Source organism: Mytilus californianus, unplaced genomic scaffold (genome assembly GCF_021869535.1).
Source record: "Mytilus californianus isolate M0D057914Y unplaced genomic scaffold, xbMytCali1.0.p SCAF_10, whole genome shotgun sequence".
Classification (NCBI taxonomy): domain Eukaryota; kingdom Metazoa; phylum Mollusca; class Bivalvia; order Mytilida; family Mytilidae; genus Mytilus; species Mytilus californianus.
The window spans coordinates 16,593,218-16,613,788 of record NW_026262582.1 but is presented as its reverse complement, the minus strand read 5'-3'; the positions used below and the strand labels follow the sequence as shown (position 1 = coordinate 16,613,788).

General features: G+C 31.4%; 1 long non-coding RNA gene across 2 annotated transcripts in view; it reads right to left on the bottom strand.

Annotated features, from left to right (window-relative positions):
* Positions 1 to 5,237: 5,237 nt before the first annotated feature.
* The window catches only part of LOC127717703 (uncharacterized), a 65,278-nt gene continuing 49,944 nt past the window's right edge, over positions 5,238 to 20,571 (bottom strand). Inside the window, exons 1-2 of one of the 2 annotated variants that reach the window (XR_007989305.1) lie at positions 7,897 to 7,980; positions 5,238 to 5,803 (exon numbers count right to left, since the gene is read on the bottom strand). This is a non-coding gene — a long non-coding RNA (uncharacterized LOC127717703). Of the gene's footprint in view, positions 5,804 to 7,896; positions 7,981 to 20,571 lie in introns of those variants that run through there. The other variant, XR_007989304.1, reaches the window with a different exon arrangement.

Sequence of the window (20,571 nt, the reverse complement as noted above, 5' to 3'; positions counted from 1 at the left end):
GACGTATGCTTTACTTATGACGTCATCGTTAACTTGGCGTATCTGACCAGGACGATAGGTTCACTTTGTTTTGTGGTCAAGCCGAAAAAAGTTTTAAAAATTATGGATAGGGGAGAATGTAAGAGAAATATTATAAAATAATTCAAATAGATTATTCCGAAAATAATATTTCATTTTATTCCTATTATGACAAGGAGAGAAAACTAAAAAATTTTGTTACATTATTTCAAGATCGTCACAGAATTCATTATTATTTGAAAATTCACAGTCGGAAAGCAAGCCCTTAGAAACGACCGTTGTTGCTACTTTCTTAAGACAACAATGGGACTGATGTTAAAGCCCGCAATTCTGAAATTGCGTTAATTTCGCGGAAAAATTAAATTGGCGGCAATAGGGATCATTCGTCGCTGGTGTTCCATAAGTGGTTGTCGGAAACGTTTTAATCAATTTGACGCTTGAATCGCATTACGTTGCACATGTTTACATAAATAACCACAATCGACACTCGCTAATTTCACCAAACTAAACTCCAAAATTGTTGTGTCCCCGGCTGCAATTATTCTGAAGGGGGACCACAGATAACCAAAAGACCATGAAATTCTTTTAAAATGGAGAGAAGGCATCAAGAGAGTTGATCCACCCATCAAAAATATCTAGGGAAACCTGGCGGAAAATATTCGACCAAGTTTGCCATAACCAGCTGATAACCATGTCATGCCAAGAGACAGAGACATATTATATGTCTCTGCAGGAGATTATATAACAGCAGGATTAGGTTATTATATATTTATATTTTTCTTATATTTAGTACAGTATTTAAACTCTTTGTTTTATTTTTTCTCGATTAAACAGCCCAATAATTTGACAGGTTATTATTTATTATTAACCAACTTACTACAATATGTATAGAAATGCCCATGCTTTATAAAGGGAAAATTTCGACAACTGGTCATTATGAACGGAGAAATTGCTACAGCCATGCATTACGAAATCTCAGTCATGCATTACGAAATCACACCCGTGCATTACGAAATCACATCCATGCATTATCAACAGGTGAAACGGGACATCGATTAAATCAAAATGTCGTTTATTTCTTCAAATAAGTGACAACTTTTTTCAAATTTTTTTTAACTTAATATCATAAAAAAAAGTTTAAATGATGTTCAGTGTTTTGTAACGACTTGAAACGGAAATATTACACAGCCTTTTTCGAGTACGACTTTCGATTATTATCACTGTTTCATTTTCGTTGATCAATTATCAGAACGCGATTACTCAGAGTGAGAATAGTTAAACTGTCTGAATTATTCTTCCCAGCTACTTTATATTTGCTAGATGAAATGAATTGTAATATCATAAAATAAAGTACTTGGATGAGAAATCAGAAATTACATCTGACAATGTTGACCAAAAACCCATCGTGAATGCGAAAAGACAAGTTCAGCTATGAATTCCTGTATCTTCTTCACGGTAAGATTCTTATTCTTTGTTTAATCGAAGAATTAAAACCACTTACGGTAATAAAAGTGTTATGAACTGGCTTTTTTTTGTATTGGTCCTGTTATAGATTCGTGGTTAGCTTTATTTGGATCCGAGGCTCGAAGACTGTTCTTGTCTTGAATGAGGTTGCCTTAGTTAGTTAATAAAAGTATCAATATATGGACTTTTTCATATTGGTCCTGTAACATACCCTTGGTATTAATAATGGCCTCGGACAGTTGTAATGGCCCTCGGCGCTGCCTCGGGGCCATTACAACCATCCTTGGCCATTATTTATACCTCGGGCATGTTACAAGGGCAATATGAAAAAGTCCATACATTAATACTATATTAAAATAGGGGGATGACACAGGGATGTATTTTATTCTTCAAATATACCCTCACACTTTGTAAGTTTTTTCCTAGTCTTCACATTTTTTCACCCTTTTACCTTTGTTTGCATTGTAAAATTAATAAGAAATAATAATTATGTTGTGCACTTAATTATAGCAAGTGAAATATATTTCCCTGACAAAACAATGCATGAAAGGAAGAGAACTACATGTATTGGGAAATATGACAATCCCTATATTGCATTCTAAAAAAACCATGGTACATATGAGCATAATTTTTCTATTTGTTTGTCGCAATAAAGTCTGAATTTTCTGAGGACTTTACATTAAATTTATGGCAAAAGCTGTCAGAACAATTATTTTTTATTCTTCAAAGTTGGAAATCAAGAGTATTTTTGTTAGAAAAAAATATATCACACATCCCTGCATTAAACGCTTGTCCTTTATGAATGATAAGAAAAATTTCTGAACCTGCAGTTTATTAAATAACATGATGCTTTGTGTTTTCCTGTTTTAATATTTCAGAAGCCATCATGGATAACAGACTTTTTACCCAACCATGAAGTGATGAATGGAATACATCTTTATGTTTGAAATGAATTCATGGTTAAAATCCAAGTGGCTGCAAGTGCGAAGATCAATACTTCTGTCAGAACCAGATGGAAAAAAAAATTGAAAAAGGTGACTACAAATGGCAAATAGTGGAATTATGGAACAGGATTTATTTACTAGCCAAGACAGTTCCTTATATTAACACACAAACTTTTCTGAAAGGGAAATTCCAACTAGATCAGAAGAAAGTAGTTTGTGATAGAAAAGTGTCGTCCAACCGAATTCACATTAAAAGAGTCCTTGTATTGTCTAAAAGTTACACAAGGGTAAAATTCTCCGCTGTGGCAGGGGAATAAACAATCTGAAACATGTAATTCCACGTGGAAACTGCTAATTCAACTTGGTTTCAGAATTATATGTGTTTGCTGTGTTCTTACTAATTTCATAAAAATACATTGTAAATAAATAATATATGCATAAAAGATGAAATGGATTTACATGCAATTGATTTTATTATTTGTTCTAATGTGGTGCTGTTTCACCACTGCTTTCCCAGTTAGCACCAAAAAAAAAAGAAAAATGTTGAAAAAATATTGTATAAAAATATCAAAATCATGCAAAAATAATTGGCGTTAAAAATATTTTCAAAACATTTTCATGATACTTTTAAAACATCATTAAAATGTTACTGAATTTTGACGACAATGTTTGTAAAATGTCTTATAAATGATTTGAATGTGTTTGTTAATCAAATATCACTGAAACATTCTTAAAACATAAAAATTCATTTCTGCAGGATAAAATGTTTTGAAAAAGTTCAAAAAATATTTTTTAACAAAATGTTTTAATAATCTTCATATTCTCAAAAAATCATTAAAAAATCATTTAAATGTTATTCGAAATATCATTATAAAAATGTTTTCTAACATAATCTTTCAAGTCTTTTTATAAAATATTCAGAAACATATAAACAATGTTTAATATCAGAGACAGATTTAGGAGTGGGGTGCCTGGGTCCCCCCTTTATGGCCCTTATGGAGCTACATTTATGGTAAATCCAGATTTTTTTAATTACTCTCAAAACTTTGTCTAGTTTGGGGCCTGATGACCCCTTTTAATGCCCCCGCAACTGAAAGTTGGGGGCATATTATTTTACCCCTGTCTGTCCTTCTGTCTGTCTGTCCGTTCGTCCCATTATGGGTATATAGTTATTCAGCACAACTCCTCCTACAGTTAGAATCCTAGGAAGTTTTCACTTTGCTATCTGTTTGTTCATATATTGAAAATGTGCATGTGGTTATGGTTTTGATTTTTATTGATATTTGCCCTTTTGGGAGATAGTTGAACTTTGTCATTTTTAGGGTATAAGCGGTTAAATGTTATAGTTATTTTAAAATAACACTTTGCATCTACGGGGGAATCAATTGTGTCTCCCAGACACAATAATATCTCAAAGAAAGTCCTACATTGACTTTGTTTTAATACAGTTACTTCAGAGTGGAGTGGGGGGGTCACTTTATCTAGATTCAAAATCCTGGATCAACATTTGAAAAAACAACTGCCGTCATACTGATCTTTACCCCACATCTCCTTTTACATTTGTCTGCATGCTGTTGATGCCGGCTTAATCTATATATGTTTTGTCTATTTTTGTCGGGTTAATGTCTCATTGACAAACCCCAATGCCATACCGCATAATTTATTTCACTTACATAGAGGTATTAATTTTTATACGACCGCAAAATTTTTTTGGGATCGTATAATGGTATGATGTCGTCGTCGTCGTCTGCGTCGTCGTCCGAAGACACATTGGTTTCCGGACAATAACTTTAGTTTAAGTGAATGGATCTTTATGAATTTTTTTAAGAAGGTTTAATACCACAAAAGGAAGTTTGGGGATGATGGTCCCAACCGTTTAGGAATTTGGGGCCCAAAAAAAGCATTTTTCTAGTTTCAGGATAATAACTTGTGTATAAGTATATCGACTGCTCTGAAATTGTACCACAATGTTTAATACCACAAGTAGAAGGTTGGGATTCATTTTAGGGGTTATAGGGCCAACAGTTTAGGAATTAAGGGCCAAAAAGGGGCCAAAAACAAGCATTTTTCTAGTTTCCAGACAATAACTTGTGTGTAAGTATGGATCTCTTAGACATTGTACCACAAGGTTCCATATAACAAAGGGAAGGCAGGGATTGAGTTTGGGGTTAATTGCCCCAAACATGTAGGAATTAGGGGCCAAAAACAAGCATTTTTCTAGTTTCCAGACAATAACTTGTGTGCAAGTGTATGGATCTCTCTGAAATTGTACTACAAGGTTTCATACTACAAAGGAAAGGCTGGGATTGAGTTTTGGGGTTATTGCTCCAAGGGGGGGTTCAAAAAATTGGGGGGAGGGAATTTTTTCCACAATTTTTTTTTAAGGGATTCATATTTTTTTTCAAAATTTTTAAAATTTCGAATTTTTGAAAAATTTTAAAGAAGAAATCTTCAATGGATTTATAAGATCTTTGACCACATTTATTTTGTGTCAGAAACCTATATTATGTCAAAAATTTGAATACAATCCAAATTCAGACAGTATCAAGCTTGAATATTGTGTCCAAATTTGCCCCAACTGTTTAGGGTTCGACCTCTGCGGTCGTATCAGGCTGCGCTCAGCAAAGCATTTTATTTCAGATTATAAATATCCTCATGCATTTCATTTGGTCCAGCATTGAACAAATTTTTTCTTAGAAGTGTTTTTTTATCTTTTGTTTGATCATGTGTAGCATCTGTCATTTTCTGTCTGAACAGCTTTTCGATGGTTTTCTTTGCTGTCTTGGTCAACAATACACAAGATAACAACAATAAGAAATGCAAAATTTTTATTTAATTTTGTCATTTCACTGTTCTTTTTCAATTTTTTCTTTTGTTCCATTCTTTTTATTTCTCTTGACTTCTGCTTGCTTCTGTAAAGAAAATGTTAACAGATTAGTCCTGTTGTTTAGTGAGTAAACTAGTGGAGATAATTTAAATTTCATCAAATTACACAAGAAAATTTTATTTTAATCCAGTCTGGTTTCATAAAAATTTATATTGAAAAGCGACATCTAATCAGTGTGGCTGGATTCGGAAGATATACACGTACATCTGTGGAGTTTCAGGTGTATTATTATCATACGAGTCTGTAACGGTAGAGTTCACCAGTACTAAAATAAAACTGTACAGTATCATTTTCCCAACTGAGATTAGGACCTGTAACCTTTACTTGGTCTTACAAAAAATCAACTCTCTTAATGGTAATTGTATATTTTAACACAAATACATTTTTGTGATATAGATTGAGGCTATAAAAGGATAAATACCTTCACACAATCTGCTCCTCCAGAATGTTTTGAATCTAAGCTTATAAATTTTGGCTCTTCTAATTGATTCTACTAAAGATAAAAAAAAGTCAAAATATTAAATAAAATACAGTCAAGAAAAAATCACATAGTACTAGTCAGCTACAAAGGTCACAACATTCAAAAATGAAAGAAAATTCAAACAAGAAAACTAATGGCTTGATTTTAAGTTATAAAATAAGACAATAAAAAACAAATATATATGTATATATATCAGAAATTAACCAACTATAACTACTAAATTAAAGGCTCCTGACTAGGATTGACACATTAACAATTATCTATACTTACAAAAAATATATCTGGCCTGGCCTTGAAGGGCTAGCGATTAATCACAGGCACTTGTCTCAGAAAAAAATTTCCTATAACACGTGTTATATTAAGGTACATAGGAAATTTTTTTTTGAGACAAGTGCCTGTGGGATTAATCATGAAAACTGTATAATGAATATATTGTCTTTCATGGTTACAAATATCTACCAGTAGAAAATGTCTGCAATATTTCACTATTTTATATTACTTTACTAACTAATACATTGTTGATGACGCTGAAAACAGCATACCATATATATGCTATGTCTTGCTTTTGCACTCTGTCAAGGCAAGACAAAAAGGAAAGAAATCAATGATTCAAGTTCAAATATATGTGATTGATTGTTGGAATCTTAATGTCAAGTGACAAATATTTAATGCATGTTCCAGCCAAAGTTTAATTAAACAAGCTAAGGAATGGTTTGAATTTTTTTTAAACATGTAAGTAAATATTTTTTAAAGTACTATTTATTTACATAGATTAAATTCTGCTTGCCATGAAATATTTGAAAAACCAGATATCATGTGGATTTAATGGTATAACTAATGAAATTTTGAAAAATTCTTGTATGCTGAATGTTGGGCATGATATATATATAAAATTATAAAACATTACTTTTTTCTTAAAAATTAATAAAATTTTCTCTCTAGAAAGAAGTTCTTATTGGAGAGAAAATTTATTTAACCCATATTCAAAGGAAGATGTTTTAATAGCCCTTCAAACAACAGAGGTATAACCCTTTTGACTAGTTTAGGAACATTTTTTTCTAGGGTATATAATAGTTTAGAAAACTTTTTGCAAATAAAACTTCATTATAGATGTACATATCTTTTGAAATTTCCAAAAAAGGCCCCATCATGTTATATATAAAAAGTTTGCAGAGAAGGGCCTTTATATTTTTTTTACAGTGTCTTTTTTTATAAGTTGATGAAATTGAGACATATTAAAAGATTTAAAGCTTAAAAGTATAGAATCATGTCTTGTTTAAAAGTGGTATTGGGAGGATTTAATACTTTCCTTGTGTAATTGTCCCATTTTCAAAAGTAATAAATTGTTTATATATAATTGAGACACAAAAGACTATTAGTATAATAGTCCCAGTATATAACAAGTTAAATTTAATTTTCCCTTGCCCAGTCTGCATGGTCTGTATCACATTTCATGGCCAACAGATAATATCTGTATAGAACCCCTATTTTTAATTATTATTATACAAAATCATTTAAATGTATCCTAGAAAGTTTAATTATATATTCATGACTATTTATATGTTCAGTGGGGTTTTTATTTTGCTTTTTTCTAACTTGGGGTACATGTATTTGTCACTTGGTATTTCACACTAAATATTTCATATAAAATTGCATTTCAAAATTATTTAGGGGACATTTCTGATTTGATTTTATGCAACTTGGTACCAACAGCAGAATAATTATTTGTTTATTTTCATTTTCTTCTGAGATAAACATAAATATTATTGTCTATTATAAACAATCTTGCTATATATTTATATTTCAACCAAATTAAATTGTAAAACATAGTATATGTGTTCACATCAGGAGAAAATAAAAACAACAGACATTGACAGATGACAGAGCTATGACTTAACAAACAAATACTCTTTATATACAATTCAGCGTTTTTCAACACATTATTTGTAAAAATACAACCATAAATGCCTCAAATAAACGTCTTTTTATATGAAATATATAGCCCAAAAATGTTGGTGACGAAAGCTTTTTGGCAATGTTCTGTAGCGGCGTTTCCGCTTATAATAGAAGAAATCTCAATATTTTTTAAATACATCGTTTACCTTTCTATAAGATCTATATTTCTGTCTCTTGTGACAGCTCCACGTAACGTTAGTTCTGGAACAGACCAGGTATTGTAATCATCGAATGCCATTGTTACCTTGTAAATACAGATGCAAGCGTTTTACGTAATTGAAGCGTTCAAGTAACCACTTATGGAACCGCAGCGCCGCCACGCGTGAAAAGTCGTGAATGATTCCTATTTGGGAAATTTTCTATTTTCTGTTTCTTACTTGCTGTTGGAGTCAAAAATCGATGTCTTTCTATCTTTTAAGCATGTTTCATTGGAATAGTCCTAGATTTGTCTTATTATTAAAGAAATTAATACCCAAATTGGCCGTCCTTTAACAAATATGTTAAAAAATTGCTCGAAGTTATCTGTTAGTTTTTCTTCTTTTTTCACAGATAAACTAAGATTATATATAATCTTCCAACAAAAAATAAAACGCATCTCAAATTACAAAAAATATATTTCAAGACTAACGTTCTGTCACCCCTTAGGAAACCCCGTTTGAACTAAATTCCGAAAGAAAGACATTATTTGACATTGTAGTTTTTTGGTAATACACATCGATGTCAACATGCATTTGAACAGAATGTACACACATTTAGTGTGTTTGTTTGAAAAAGCAATGGCAAGTTCATCTGTGAATTTGACTGGATTTTAAATTATTCTCTTTAAGTGAAATGTTTGACTCTCACTGAAACAATAAGGTAAGGAAATTTTAAAACTGTCTTTACACAACCTTGAATTTGAGATGACTGGAAAAAATCATTCATTGTTGGTCATTGTTATAAATATATTTTTTTTGTAATAAAGGAATCCTGCACAAATAAATGCAAATATTACATGTACATTGAAAGGAAACATAAAAGTCTTGTCCTTTGAACTTAAAAACAATCTCTTTCAGACTTGCATTTTAATCACTTTTATTCAAAGCACTGTGTGACTTTAATACTTGTGTTCTAAAAAAAAAAAGTATTCATTTAGCACTCTTGAAACTGCATTGGAATACTTGTATGCCTAGTTATATTTTTTTAAATAGCAGAATAAAATGGAAATCAAATCTTTCTTCTTTTATTATTCGCAAGTACATGATTAACCATTTTAAAAATAATTATCCATTGGTTTAGGCTATTTTTACAATTAAGGTCCATTCACTTAACCTACAGTTAAGGTATGGAATCAATGAGACAAAATTTACTATTAAATTAAGTTTAATTATGCACAGCTAGCAAACCAATTTCAAATTATGAAGAATTTACATTGAGAATACTTTGATTATTATTTCTTTTAAATTTATATGAAAAAGGTAGGATCAGGTATACATTAATATTGCAGGGGAATTCAACATTTTAATCCTGTCTAGATGCAGTATTTATGCATATTTTGGCTAGTCCTGACCTTTATAAAATTAAATGGAAATTTATTTCTGTGTTGGTATTATTTAGTTACAGCAGTTAAAATATATACTAAAATATCAAAGTAACTCTTGGAATAATATATTAATTTACTCAGGTAATAGTAAAGCCCTATTCTAGTCCTGAGGCTGAAACTGGTTTGAAAATGATAAAAAATGTTTACCTAATTGTTTTACATAATATCTGTTGTTTAAAAATATATTTAGTAGATAGATACTTAATTATTTTAATAACATTCACTTGGTAATAACATCATATGGTGCTAAATATTTAAAATAGTATAAAGAAGTTTGTTCATGAAAAGTGTCAACAAAGGGACGTAACTCGTAAAATACAATCGGAAACGCTTCGTCAGAAATTTCGACACATCGAAGTGGCACATTTGTGTATTACAGCGTATTAAGTGGCACAAATTTGACACAAGCTAGTTCATAAAAAACCTCATCATATATTTTAAATTCAGCGTAGGTTCCCCAGAAGTTAAGAAAGAAATTTCAACTGATGTGTTGAAAAAAGTTGACGCGACGAGTGACGACCTGGGGTTTGAAGGCTTCGTATTCTAATTCAGTAAGCTTAATCAAAACAATTTATACGTTAGAACTTCTAAAAAGTATACACAATTGTCATTTGTAATGTACAGCATGCTTTGATTTCATTTGATAAGACTTTTTGGAGGAAACAGATTCGTTTCAGTTGAAGAAAAAATGACCCAAAAAATGCCCAAATACGGTAGTCACATGACTTCCATTGTTGCTTTAAGAAATGGGGTCAAACCGGGGTCAGCTTTCTGACTGTCATTTCTGTCACAAAACACAAATCTCTCATTTAATTAGGAGCTCTTCAAAATTCAAACGAATGCTGCAGACACAAATCATAATTTACATATCCACCCTTCCTGCGTCAAAATTATACAATGAATATAAAACTTTCTATGTCTTCCAATAGTATATATTGTTTAAATCATGTCCTATATTGTTCATTTTATTTAATCCGTTGAAATGTAACACTTGGCGTTTTTGACGTTTTCGGCGTATCTGTTAAGTGTCTGATGAAAAACAGTAGATATTTGAGGTCTTTTTTACGACCTGAAATTTTTTTTAAACGCAAAAAGATGTTTTTAAGTGTATGAAAAAAATATATAGAAATTTCAAGGGAACTGATTTATTATTTTATTATTTTTAAGAAAATAAATACGATCTTTTTGTTTGTGTTTAGTCAAAATGTCACAAAACGCTTTTTTCCACATTTAAGTTAAAAGTATTGTAAGTCATATAAAACAATTTTGGAGGGAAAAACATTTAGAATTATAGCAACAAAAAAACACTATGGAACAAAAAAATCTATACTTCAGGGATTTTTTGGAATCCCATTTTCAACCATATAAACATATTAACGTCACAGTCAGCGACTACTTTTGTCTAGTCATAGTGTCACACAATGCTTATTTACTCGTTTTGACGTTACGTTCTGTATAACTTGATATGTAGTGCATAACGTCGCAAATAATTTTCCCTACATATTTCATGCAAAACATGATTTTTGAGATCTTTGTATTTTCGGAAACAATTTCTCAACAGATTTTTATCGAATCTTCTTTAAACTAATGGCTATATCCGTTTACTTGTTCATAGTCGAGATTAGATTTCCTTTTATTGGCAGTTGGCAAATTAGATTAGATTATTTTTGTTGTTGTAAATTTTGAATTTGCTTTCAACAACTGATAATTAAATAAATCTATTAACGAAAAATTTCGATTTCCATCAAAAGAAGTTTTCAAAAATATAATAAAAGTCAAACAGTCCGCCCTTGCCTAACCCAAACACGAAAAAAAAAATATACATTATAGAAAGAAATAATAGAATTTGTAAATGTACAAATATATTCTCCGTGTATATACTGTTGTTTGTAAAAAAGTATCTTTTTGTTTTAATTAAACACTATTGGCAAAAAAAAACAGGAGATACTGATTTAATTCTTTACAAAATAGTATTGTATGCACGAACAATTGTACACAATATTCATGTTTGATTTATATATTTATATACATATCATGTAAAACTGTATACTCAAGTTGCAAGTATGAAGTGTTTAATACTATTACTATATTTGTAGGTATTCGTCTTTAAACTAACTCTATGTTTGGATCTTATAGTTCATACAACTTGTCTTTCAAATATAGTGGCTAGATCACGGTTCACAATGATTTATAAAAATAGTAAAAACTAAGCAAAATCCCATTTTATCATCCAGTATGACTCCAGGTATCCTTCTGATACCCATTTGTTTTTCCATCACCTTTATTTTTTATTTTTCTTATTTTATATTTACTTTCTCTATTTTTTCTGATGATGATGTGTGCAAGTTACCATACGAAAAATGCCGTTGGCTGTCGTTATACTTAATTTCTGTACCCCCTAAACAATATGGGAGTCAGCATTGGGGATTACAGGGCAGCCATTGGCTTATTTCATTGTACATGTAGCAAGAGGTAAAGCAGTACTTATATTAATTCAAACTGTTATACTTATTTAGAAATACTAAAAATTAACTTACATTGCTCCTTCTATGTTCTTTCACTAGCTTGTCTACAATCAATAAATCCCAAGATTGACATTATCTTTCTGTTGTTAGTACTTCATTTTATTCTTATTGTCGGTAATATTGAACATAACCCTGGTCCAGATGAAAATAACATATCGAGTACACCCTCTAGTGTTAGATTTAGTGAAATCGATAAATCCATATCAATATGTAATTTAAATATCCGTAGTATTAGAAACAAATTAGAATTCTTAAATAATTTCACTGACGAATTTGATGTCCTAGCTGTAACAGAAACACATTTAGATTCTAGTGTATCTGAAGACCAATTAAAACTAGATTCCTTCAATAACATTATAAGGAAAGATCGAAACAACTTTGGTGATGGATTAATGATATATGTGAAAGATGATATCGCTATTGTCCGTAAGAGCGAACTAGAAAATCCCTTTGATGAAACACTTTGCGTTGAAATACGAGCCAAAGGTCAAAACTTCCTTCTCTGTCACTCATATCGTCCACCGAATGCGGACACTGACTTCTGGGCACGATTAAATCATGCAATCGAAACTGCCTTTCAATTAAACGAAAATATAGTGGTTACTGGTGATCAAAATTGATAAAGCAACAAGAGGTGCTGATAAAAGTAGTACACTCTTAGATCCTATAATAACAAGTGACTGTATGTCATATTATTTATCAGATGTTTTATATATTCCCTCAGATATAAGTGATCACAATGCAGCAGTAATATTTCTTGAATGTCCCTCATCAATGTCACGTACTTTTAAAAGAGAAGTGTGGATATATGATAAGATGGATAAAGATAAATTTTTGAAAATAATGAATGAGACAGATTGGTATGCAATTCTTAATGATGACAGGGATGTTAATGAATTATGTGAAATATTTACTGTAACTTTTCTGAACATTGCGAGGGAGTGCATACCTACCAAACATGTAACTATACGAAAAAACGACAAACCATGGTTCATAGCGAGCTTAGGAGAGAAATACGCACTAGAGATCGATTACGAAAAAAGGCTTTTAAATCTAAATAACAATCGGATATTTTGAAGTACAAGCGACAGAGAAATAGGGTCAACAATATGAAAAAAATTGCTAAAGAACATTTTGAAAGTAATTTAGACCACATTTTTCTAAATAATGTATCGAATACAAAAACTTATTGGAAATAATGAAAATGTTAATCAAATCTAACAATGGATCAAATAACATCCCCCACTCCAAAATATTATAAATACCGAAAAAATAGACGAAATTGCATATAAAGATGAAGAAAAATATCAGCTTTTGAACAAGTATTTTAATTTAATCTCCAAATTAGGTGAAGAAAATATCAACGTACCACAATTGAAAACTAAATCTAACAATAAAATTTGTGACATACATGTCACTATTCAAGAAATTATAGATATGATTAATATACTTGATCCAAATAAAGCCTCGGGACCAGATGTGATTAGCCACAGGATGCTCAAGATCTGTCCAGATAAAGTTGCAATAACTCTTCAAATTATATTCAACAAGTCCCTTAGTCAATGTGTATATCCAACCAGCTGGAAAATTGCAAATGTTATAGCTATTTTCAAAAAGGGAGACTCATCTTTGCCATCTAATTACAGATCAATATCTTTAATTAGCTGCGTGGGGAAAGTTATGGAACGAGTTGTGTTTAAACATGTATATAATCATCTATTTAATAACAAACTAATTTATGAATACCAATCAGGTTTTTTGCCAAAACATTCAACAGTGCATCAATTAGTAAAAATCTTTGATTGTATCTTAAATGCACTAGAAACAAAAGAAATTTGCTGTTTTGTTTTTTGTGATTTTTCGAAGGCATTTGACAAAGTTTGGCATGTTGGTTTACTACATAAAATGAAAACATATGGCATTGAGGGAAATCTTTTAAATTGGTTGACTAGCTACCTATATCAACGAAAACAAAAGGTTATCATTAATGAATCATCCTCTACTTTTTGCAATGTTTCAGCTGGTGTACCCCAAGGGTCAGTTCTTGGTCCTTTATTGTTTATCATATATATTAACGATATTGCTGAACAGTTAACTTCTTTATGCAGACTATTTGCAGATGACACTTCATTCAGTTACTCGGGTCATGACGAGGAACTTATACAATTAGTTGTTAGTCGTGGCCTGAGACAGCTGGATGAATGGTCAAGAAAGTGGCTTATGTCTTTCAATCCTGAAAAAACAGAAATTATGATGTTTTCAAATAATGAGATACAAGACCTTAATTTTACTATGAACAATAAAAAAATACCAATTGTGCGATCTCATAAGCATCTAGGGGTTACATTTAGAAGTGATGCAAAATGGAACAACCATGTTGAAAATATATTAAATAGCGTTAAAAAACATCTGAATATACTGCGAAAACTCAAATATCAACTTTTTAATAGCCGACAAAATTTGGAAAAATTATATCTAGTATTTATTAGACCAATTTTTGAATATACAACTGAAGTATGGGACAATTGCGGAAAAGGTTATTCAGTTAAATTAGAACAGCTACAACTTGAAGCTGCACGAATTGTAACAGGTTTGCCTGTTTACACACACTCTGAGACTGTCTTAAAAGAGGTTGGTTGGTTTGGAAACTTTAGAGGAACGAATAAAAAGAAGAAAACTACAATTATTCTATAAAATACAGAATAATAATGCCCCTGAATATTTATGTAGCCTTGTGCCCCCTAAAATTCAAAGTACAACACAATATCCCTTGCGAAATGGACAAGATATCATTTTGGACTACCATTTTGCAGGCTGACACTGACTTCCCAATCATTTATCCCATCAACTATTAAACTTTGGAATAATTTGAACATATCAGTTCGAAATGTAGACTCATTATCAAAATTCAAAGTAGAATTAAAAAAACACGACATTCGAAATGAGAATCAATCTAAACATTATTTATATGGTCCAAGAAAATTGAATATAATATTAACCCAATTTAGATGTTCGGCATCCTTCTTGAATTGTGACTTGTTTAGAGCTAACATTATATCTGATCCAACGTGTAAATGTGGTTTGGATATTGAGGACATGCACCATTTTTTCTTTGATTGTCCTTTATATCTAAATGAAAGGGCTATTCTTTTTAATGGTCTCAGTTGGCTTCCCGAAGGCTGCGAGTTGGACTTAAAACTATTGGTTTTTGTAAAAGAAACTCTTTCCTATGATCAAAATGTGCAAATTGTTAAACAAGTTTTCAATTTTATAAAGAGATCAAAACGATTCCTCGTAGTATAGTATCAGCATAGGTAAAACGCACATCATCATCATTATCATCATCATCCTAATCTCTGTCGTTCTTTCCACATTCCCTCTCCTTTTTTTAGTATAGTTTAGTAATATTTATGTTAACTTGTTTATATTATATGATGCATGCTCATGTTCAATTTGTATTGTTATATATATTGTATTGTGGAGAAGACTTTATAAGTATGTTTTACTTGTGTCTGATCCTTTTTTGCTTTGAGCAAATAAAATATGTTTAAACTAAACTGATACTTAACCTTTAATACATGTGATGAAAAAAGCTAAACTAATAAGAATGTTATCCAGAAACTATCAAAAGCAGATAAAAGAAATGAAAGAAGTACGACGTTATTTATACAATGCATGTAAAATAACATCAAATTAACGCTACCAAAACTAACACCAACACCGTACGTGACGTCCGTATGGACTATATTGCCCTAAATATAAATCAAAACACAAAGTTCCCAAATCAAAAAAGATCCTAGAATGAACTTTAAGTCGGAGGTTATATACACAATCTGTAAAAGGTGCTGCAGAAGGTTCACATTTTAACCTTATGTTAAAACCAAGGTTAACAACAACCTTAATATTCCTGTCAATAACAAAATCTGTGTATTTCAAATACGATTGAGCATTGGTTTAACAAATCCCGAGCGTTTAGACTCAAATCAACTGACGAACGCAATGAGTTATTTGAATAACATAATGCAATATTTTCTGATGATGATGTGAATCCACAGTACACATTAGTCGGGATAACAATGCGCGCATCAGCTGTAAAGTATAAGAGTTCACATCATAATGTTCAGCCCACGTTACCAACGTACAGATGAATCCACCTTTAATAACGTTCACTGGTAGTAAGTAAACAGGTAATTGAACACTATCACGTGTTCACAGAGTAGCCATCATCTGAAGGTAATGGATATCACGTTCTTTTATATGCAGGCTAAAGGACGGTAAAACATGATCATACACTATCGGTACTACATAACCATAAAACCGTCATACTAGTCTGTAGATGAGCTTTCATTAACATGCTAGTAAAAATATACACATTTGGAATGATATGTAAGTTGGACAATAGACATATGTGTTGATATAGTAAAATTGACGACCTTCACTCTAATTTCGGATCATCTAATATTCTGCTCCAATTTCGGGTACTGCTTAGGGAGTTCTATAGTTTTCACTTTGTATATTAGACTGTCCGTCTATAAAAGAGGGACGAAAGATACAAGAGGGACAGTCAAACTACTCATAGATTGAAAACAAACTGACAACGCCATGGCCAAAAATAAAAAGACAAACATACAAATAATAGTACAGATGACACAACAAAGAAAACTAAAGACTAAGCAACAAAAACCCCACCAAAAACTGGGGGTGATCTCAGGTGTTCCGGAAGGGTAAGAAGATCCTGTTCCACATGTGGCACCCGTCGTGTTGCTTATGTTATTATAAATCCGGTAAATAGTCTAATTCGGTAGGTCACATTCGTGAAAAGGGAAGGGTATTGTGATACGACATAAGGAACATATCCAATATCATATGTGAAACGGTTATTCCATAACGGTCAACCAACTCGTGACGGCGTGCGTAAAATTTACGAAGGAATGACTTCAACTTCACCATTTGGAACTGTTGGTTTAATAGCTTCCTTGTGAGCAGCAATCCTCTATCAAGGAAATCATGATAGGAAATACAAGCCCGGGAATATCGTATCAATTGGGATATATATGCTCCGTATGCAGGCGCTGCTGGAATGTTGCTATATGAAAATGGAAAGTTCACAATTGGGAAGCTGAAATCATCTATTTTGTCGTAAAGTTTTGTTTTCAACCGACCCTTATTGTCAATTTCTAGATGTAAGTCAAGATATGAGGCAGACTTAACTGTATCTGTAGTATCCTTTATCTCTAGTTCGATGGGATAGATTCGTTCAACAGAGTCACCAAATTTTGTATTATTTAGTGAGAGAACATCATCTATATAGCAGAACGTAAAGTTAAAGGATATTGCTAACTTCTTATCTTTCTTCTTAAGAAGTTCCTGTATGAAGTCAGCCTCATAATATAAAGAAACAAGTCGGCAAGAAGAGGTGCACAATTGGTTCCCATTGGAATTCCGACAGTCTGTTGAAAAACACGTCCTCCAAACGTAACAAATATGTTGTCAATCAAGAAATCAAGGATCTTGATAATGTCAGTTTCAGAGAATGATTTGTTTGAATCAGAGTGATTCTTTACAATGTATGATTTATCCCTCACCAAAACAAGATACTTGTATCTACGTTCGCCATTCTTTTTAATGAAACAAAGTAATACCAACTGTTTCAATTTGTCTTTTAGTTTGGAATGGGGAATACTTGTGTTAATTGTAGAAAAGTCAAATGTTTTAATACTATTGCAAGATGAGAGAGTCTTAGATGGTATGTACTCTAAAAGATCTTTGGATTTTTTTAGTATCCACGTCTGATTCACGCCACCTCTAGAATAGGCAGTTTCACAATAACTTTGGGGCCCGGCTTTGATTGCTGATAAAATAGTTGTTAATAATTTAGAAAGAGGTTTCGTGATGCACTTGGAAGACCCAGCAATATACCGTTGTTTGTAAGGACACTTATGTAGTTTAGGTATCCAAGACAGTGATGGAAGATCCAGTTCTTCATCTTTGGTTGAAATTCCAAAGGAACATAGAACAGACCTATGATTATCCAGGATTTCCTCTTTGGTAAGTGTCGTGAGGATATATGTTGAGTTTTAAATTTAGCAAATTAGTTCTGTATATGTGTGGGATATCTAATCTATATATGTATATATTTACATAAGTTAATTGCAGTGAAAAATGTAAACAATACATCTTCTTCAACTGTATAATCTGTTGTATATATATTATAAAACTAAAGATGAATATCTAGAATTGCTGTGAAAAATACTGCCCAGTACATTTCGGCATTCAGTCGAAAATGTTCATTTATAAAACGCTATCAAATGCAACCAATTAAATGTTTTAAATCTTTTTCTTGTCTTTGTACATTCACGTAACTAGTCATGGATCCACACAGAAGTATATAAAAGTCTCTAGTACAACATAATCATGAACTTTTTTCTCACAGTAAAATGGCGCTTGGGGAAAACGGAATAGAAATACAAGATATTTCGTAAAACAAGATAACAATTACAATTTTTAGGTTTTCGTGCGTCCGAAGTGCTTTCTTGGATCAAGATCACCAACGGAAACATTTACTATAATACATGAGCTCTATATGATAAAACACGGACATAAATCCATTTCAGGTCAACTTGACCGGAGTGAGTTGGCATTGATTGACTTTAATTCATACAATATACAAATACATCAAAAGATATACTTCTTAATTTACATATTACAAATTAATTTAAAATATTAATATTCAAATCAAGACTTATTTATGAATAATACTGTCTGAAACATTCCAAATATTTTAAAGTTAAAAATTAACATAGATAATGTAATTGGACGTTTCAGAAACTAATGCATTCTGGGTAATATTCATTGTATGAAAAGGTACGACAAAACGTTGTGATAAACTAAAATCATCCTAAACAATGAAAATTTAACTGATGACGTGACGTTATTTTCAATTTGAGGTACGAACAATGGAATTAACCATGGTCCTTTAGAATATAAAACGGTAAATAAGTTAAATAAAAGCTCTAAAAAAGAAAATGAAACACTTGAATTTAAAAAAAGAGGAAACAGATAACTAGAAGACAATCAAAATCAGAAAAGAAAACCGAATAATTCCGTGGCCAAAATCAAACAAAAAAGAAATGACTGATAAACGTCTACAAAATGCTGCATATAATACTTAACACTGAGAACACGAAACTCACAAATATATTGAGATATTTTGATAGACAGCAACCCAACAGTGTACAAAACCTACTAAAAATAAAAGGAGGTCAAAATACAGTCTTCACCAAAAGATACTTACAAATAACCATGACTAATTTACAAGTTGAATATTTTATCTGTTAATTTTCGAGAGTGGCAATATGTACTCAATCTAGTCATTAATAATCTAATTTGTCAATTATTACTTGTCACCAATGATTCTAAATCCTATAATTTGTCATGGTCTTTGCCACGGATTAATGCTTTACCTTCGATATGTCATCTTGTTGCAAAAAAGTTGGTGCTTAAATTTGGGATGTGCCATTGTGTTGCAAAAATTTGTTGTTTTATCCTACGATTTGTCATGTACCTGACACAAATGGAGGAATTATCCTACGATTTGTCATTTATTTCCAAAAATTAGTGTTATATTCTATGAATTCTTATGTAATTGCCACGGATCGTTGTTTATCCATGCCATGCACTTGTCAAATATTTATGTTGTATTCTTGAATTGGTCTTGTATTAGAAAATAATGGTGTCATATCCTTAGCTTTGTGATTTACTTGCAAATATTTTTTTTGGGGGGGGGGGGGGGTTATCCAATGATCTGTCATGTACTTACACCGGATCGATGTTTATGCTATAATTGTCATGTACTCACTAATTAGTGGTGAATTATACAAGGCTTTTCATGTTCGTCCCATAGATCCTAATTTCATCCTAGTATTTTTGATGCAGTTACCATATTTAAGCTTTTTATCTTATGATTTTCATGTACTTGCAAATATTGGTGTTTTGTTCCACTATTTATAATTTTCCTGCCACAGATAAGTGATCTCTCTTAGGGGTTATCATGTTCTTGTCTGTCACAGATCGATGTTTTATCCTAGGATTTGTCATGTATTGACAAGCATTGTTGTTTTACCTTGGGATTTGTACTAGACACCAATTGATGTTCAATCATAGGATTTACCAACTTTTTGCCATAGTGTCATGGTATCATTTTGAACAGATTTTATTATTTTTGTGAAATTCTTAATTTCAGTAAAAATTGGAAAAGTTCTAAGTTTAAAGCAAATTATTTTAGTTAAACATTTTATTTCAATTCTGGACAGACATTTTAATAGCTTTAGTTTTGATTTTCACACAAACATATTTCCTTTTAGTAAGCCTTATTGTGTTGTATATAGATTACGTAAGAAGTTATCGGACAATGGTCAGAATGTATTGACAGATATGATTTTTAAAGTGAAGCCTACATGTAATAAAATGTATTTAGGATTATTTCTATTGTTAATATCCGGCTCAAATGTGGTATAGAGTAAACATTGATAGCAAGATTACATAAGTAATTAAGATATTTTTTAGTCATACACGTCACCTATGACCCCACCTAGTTTCTGTCAATTAGACTAAAGTTGTCATGGTTTTTGATTAAATGTTAATTTTGATTGGACAACCTGAAACAGTCCCCAAAATTCGAATCTAAAAAGTTAATTCCAAAAAGCGTCACTTTT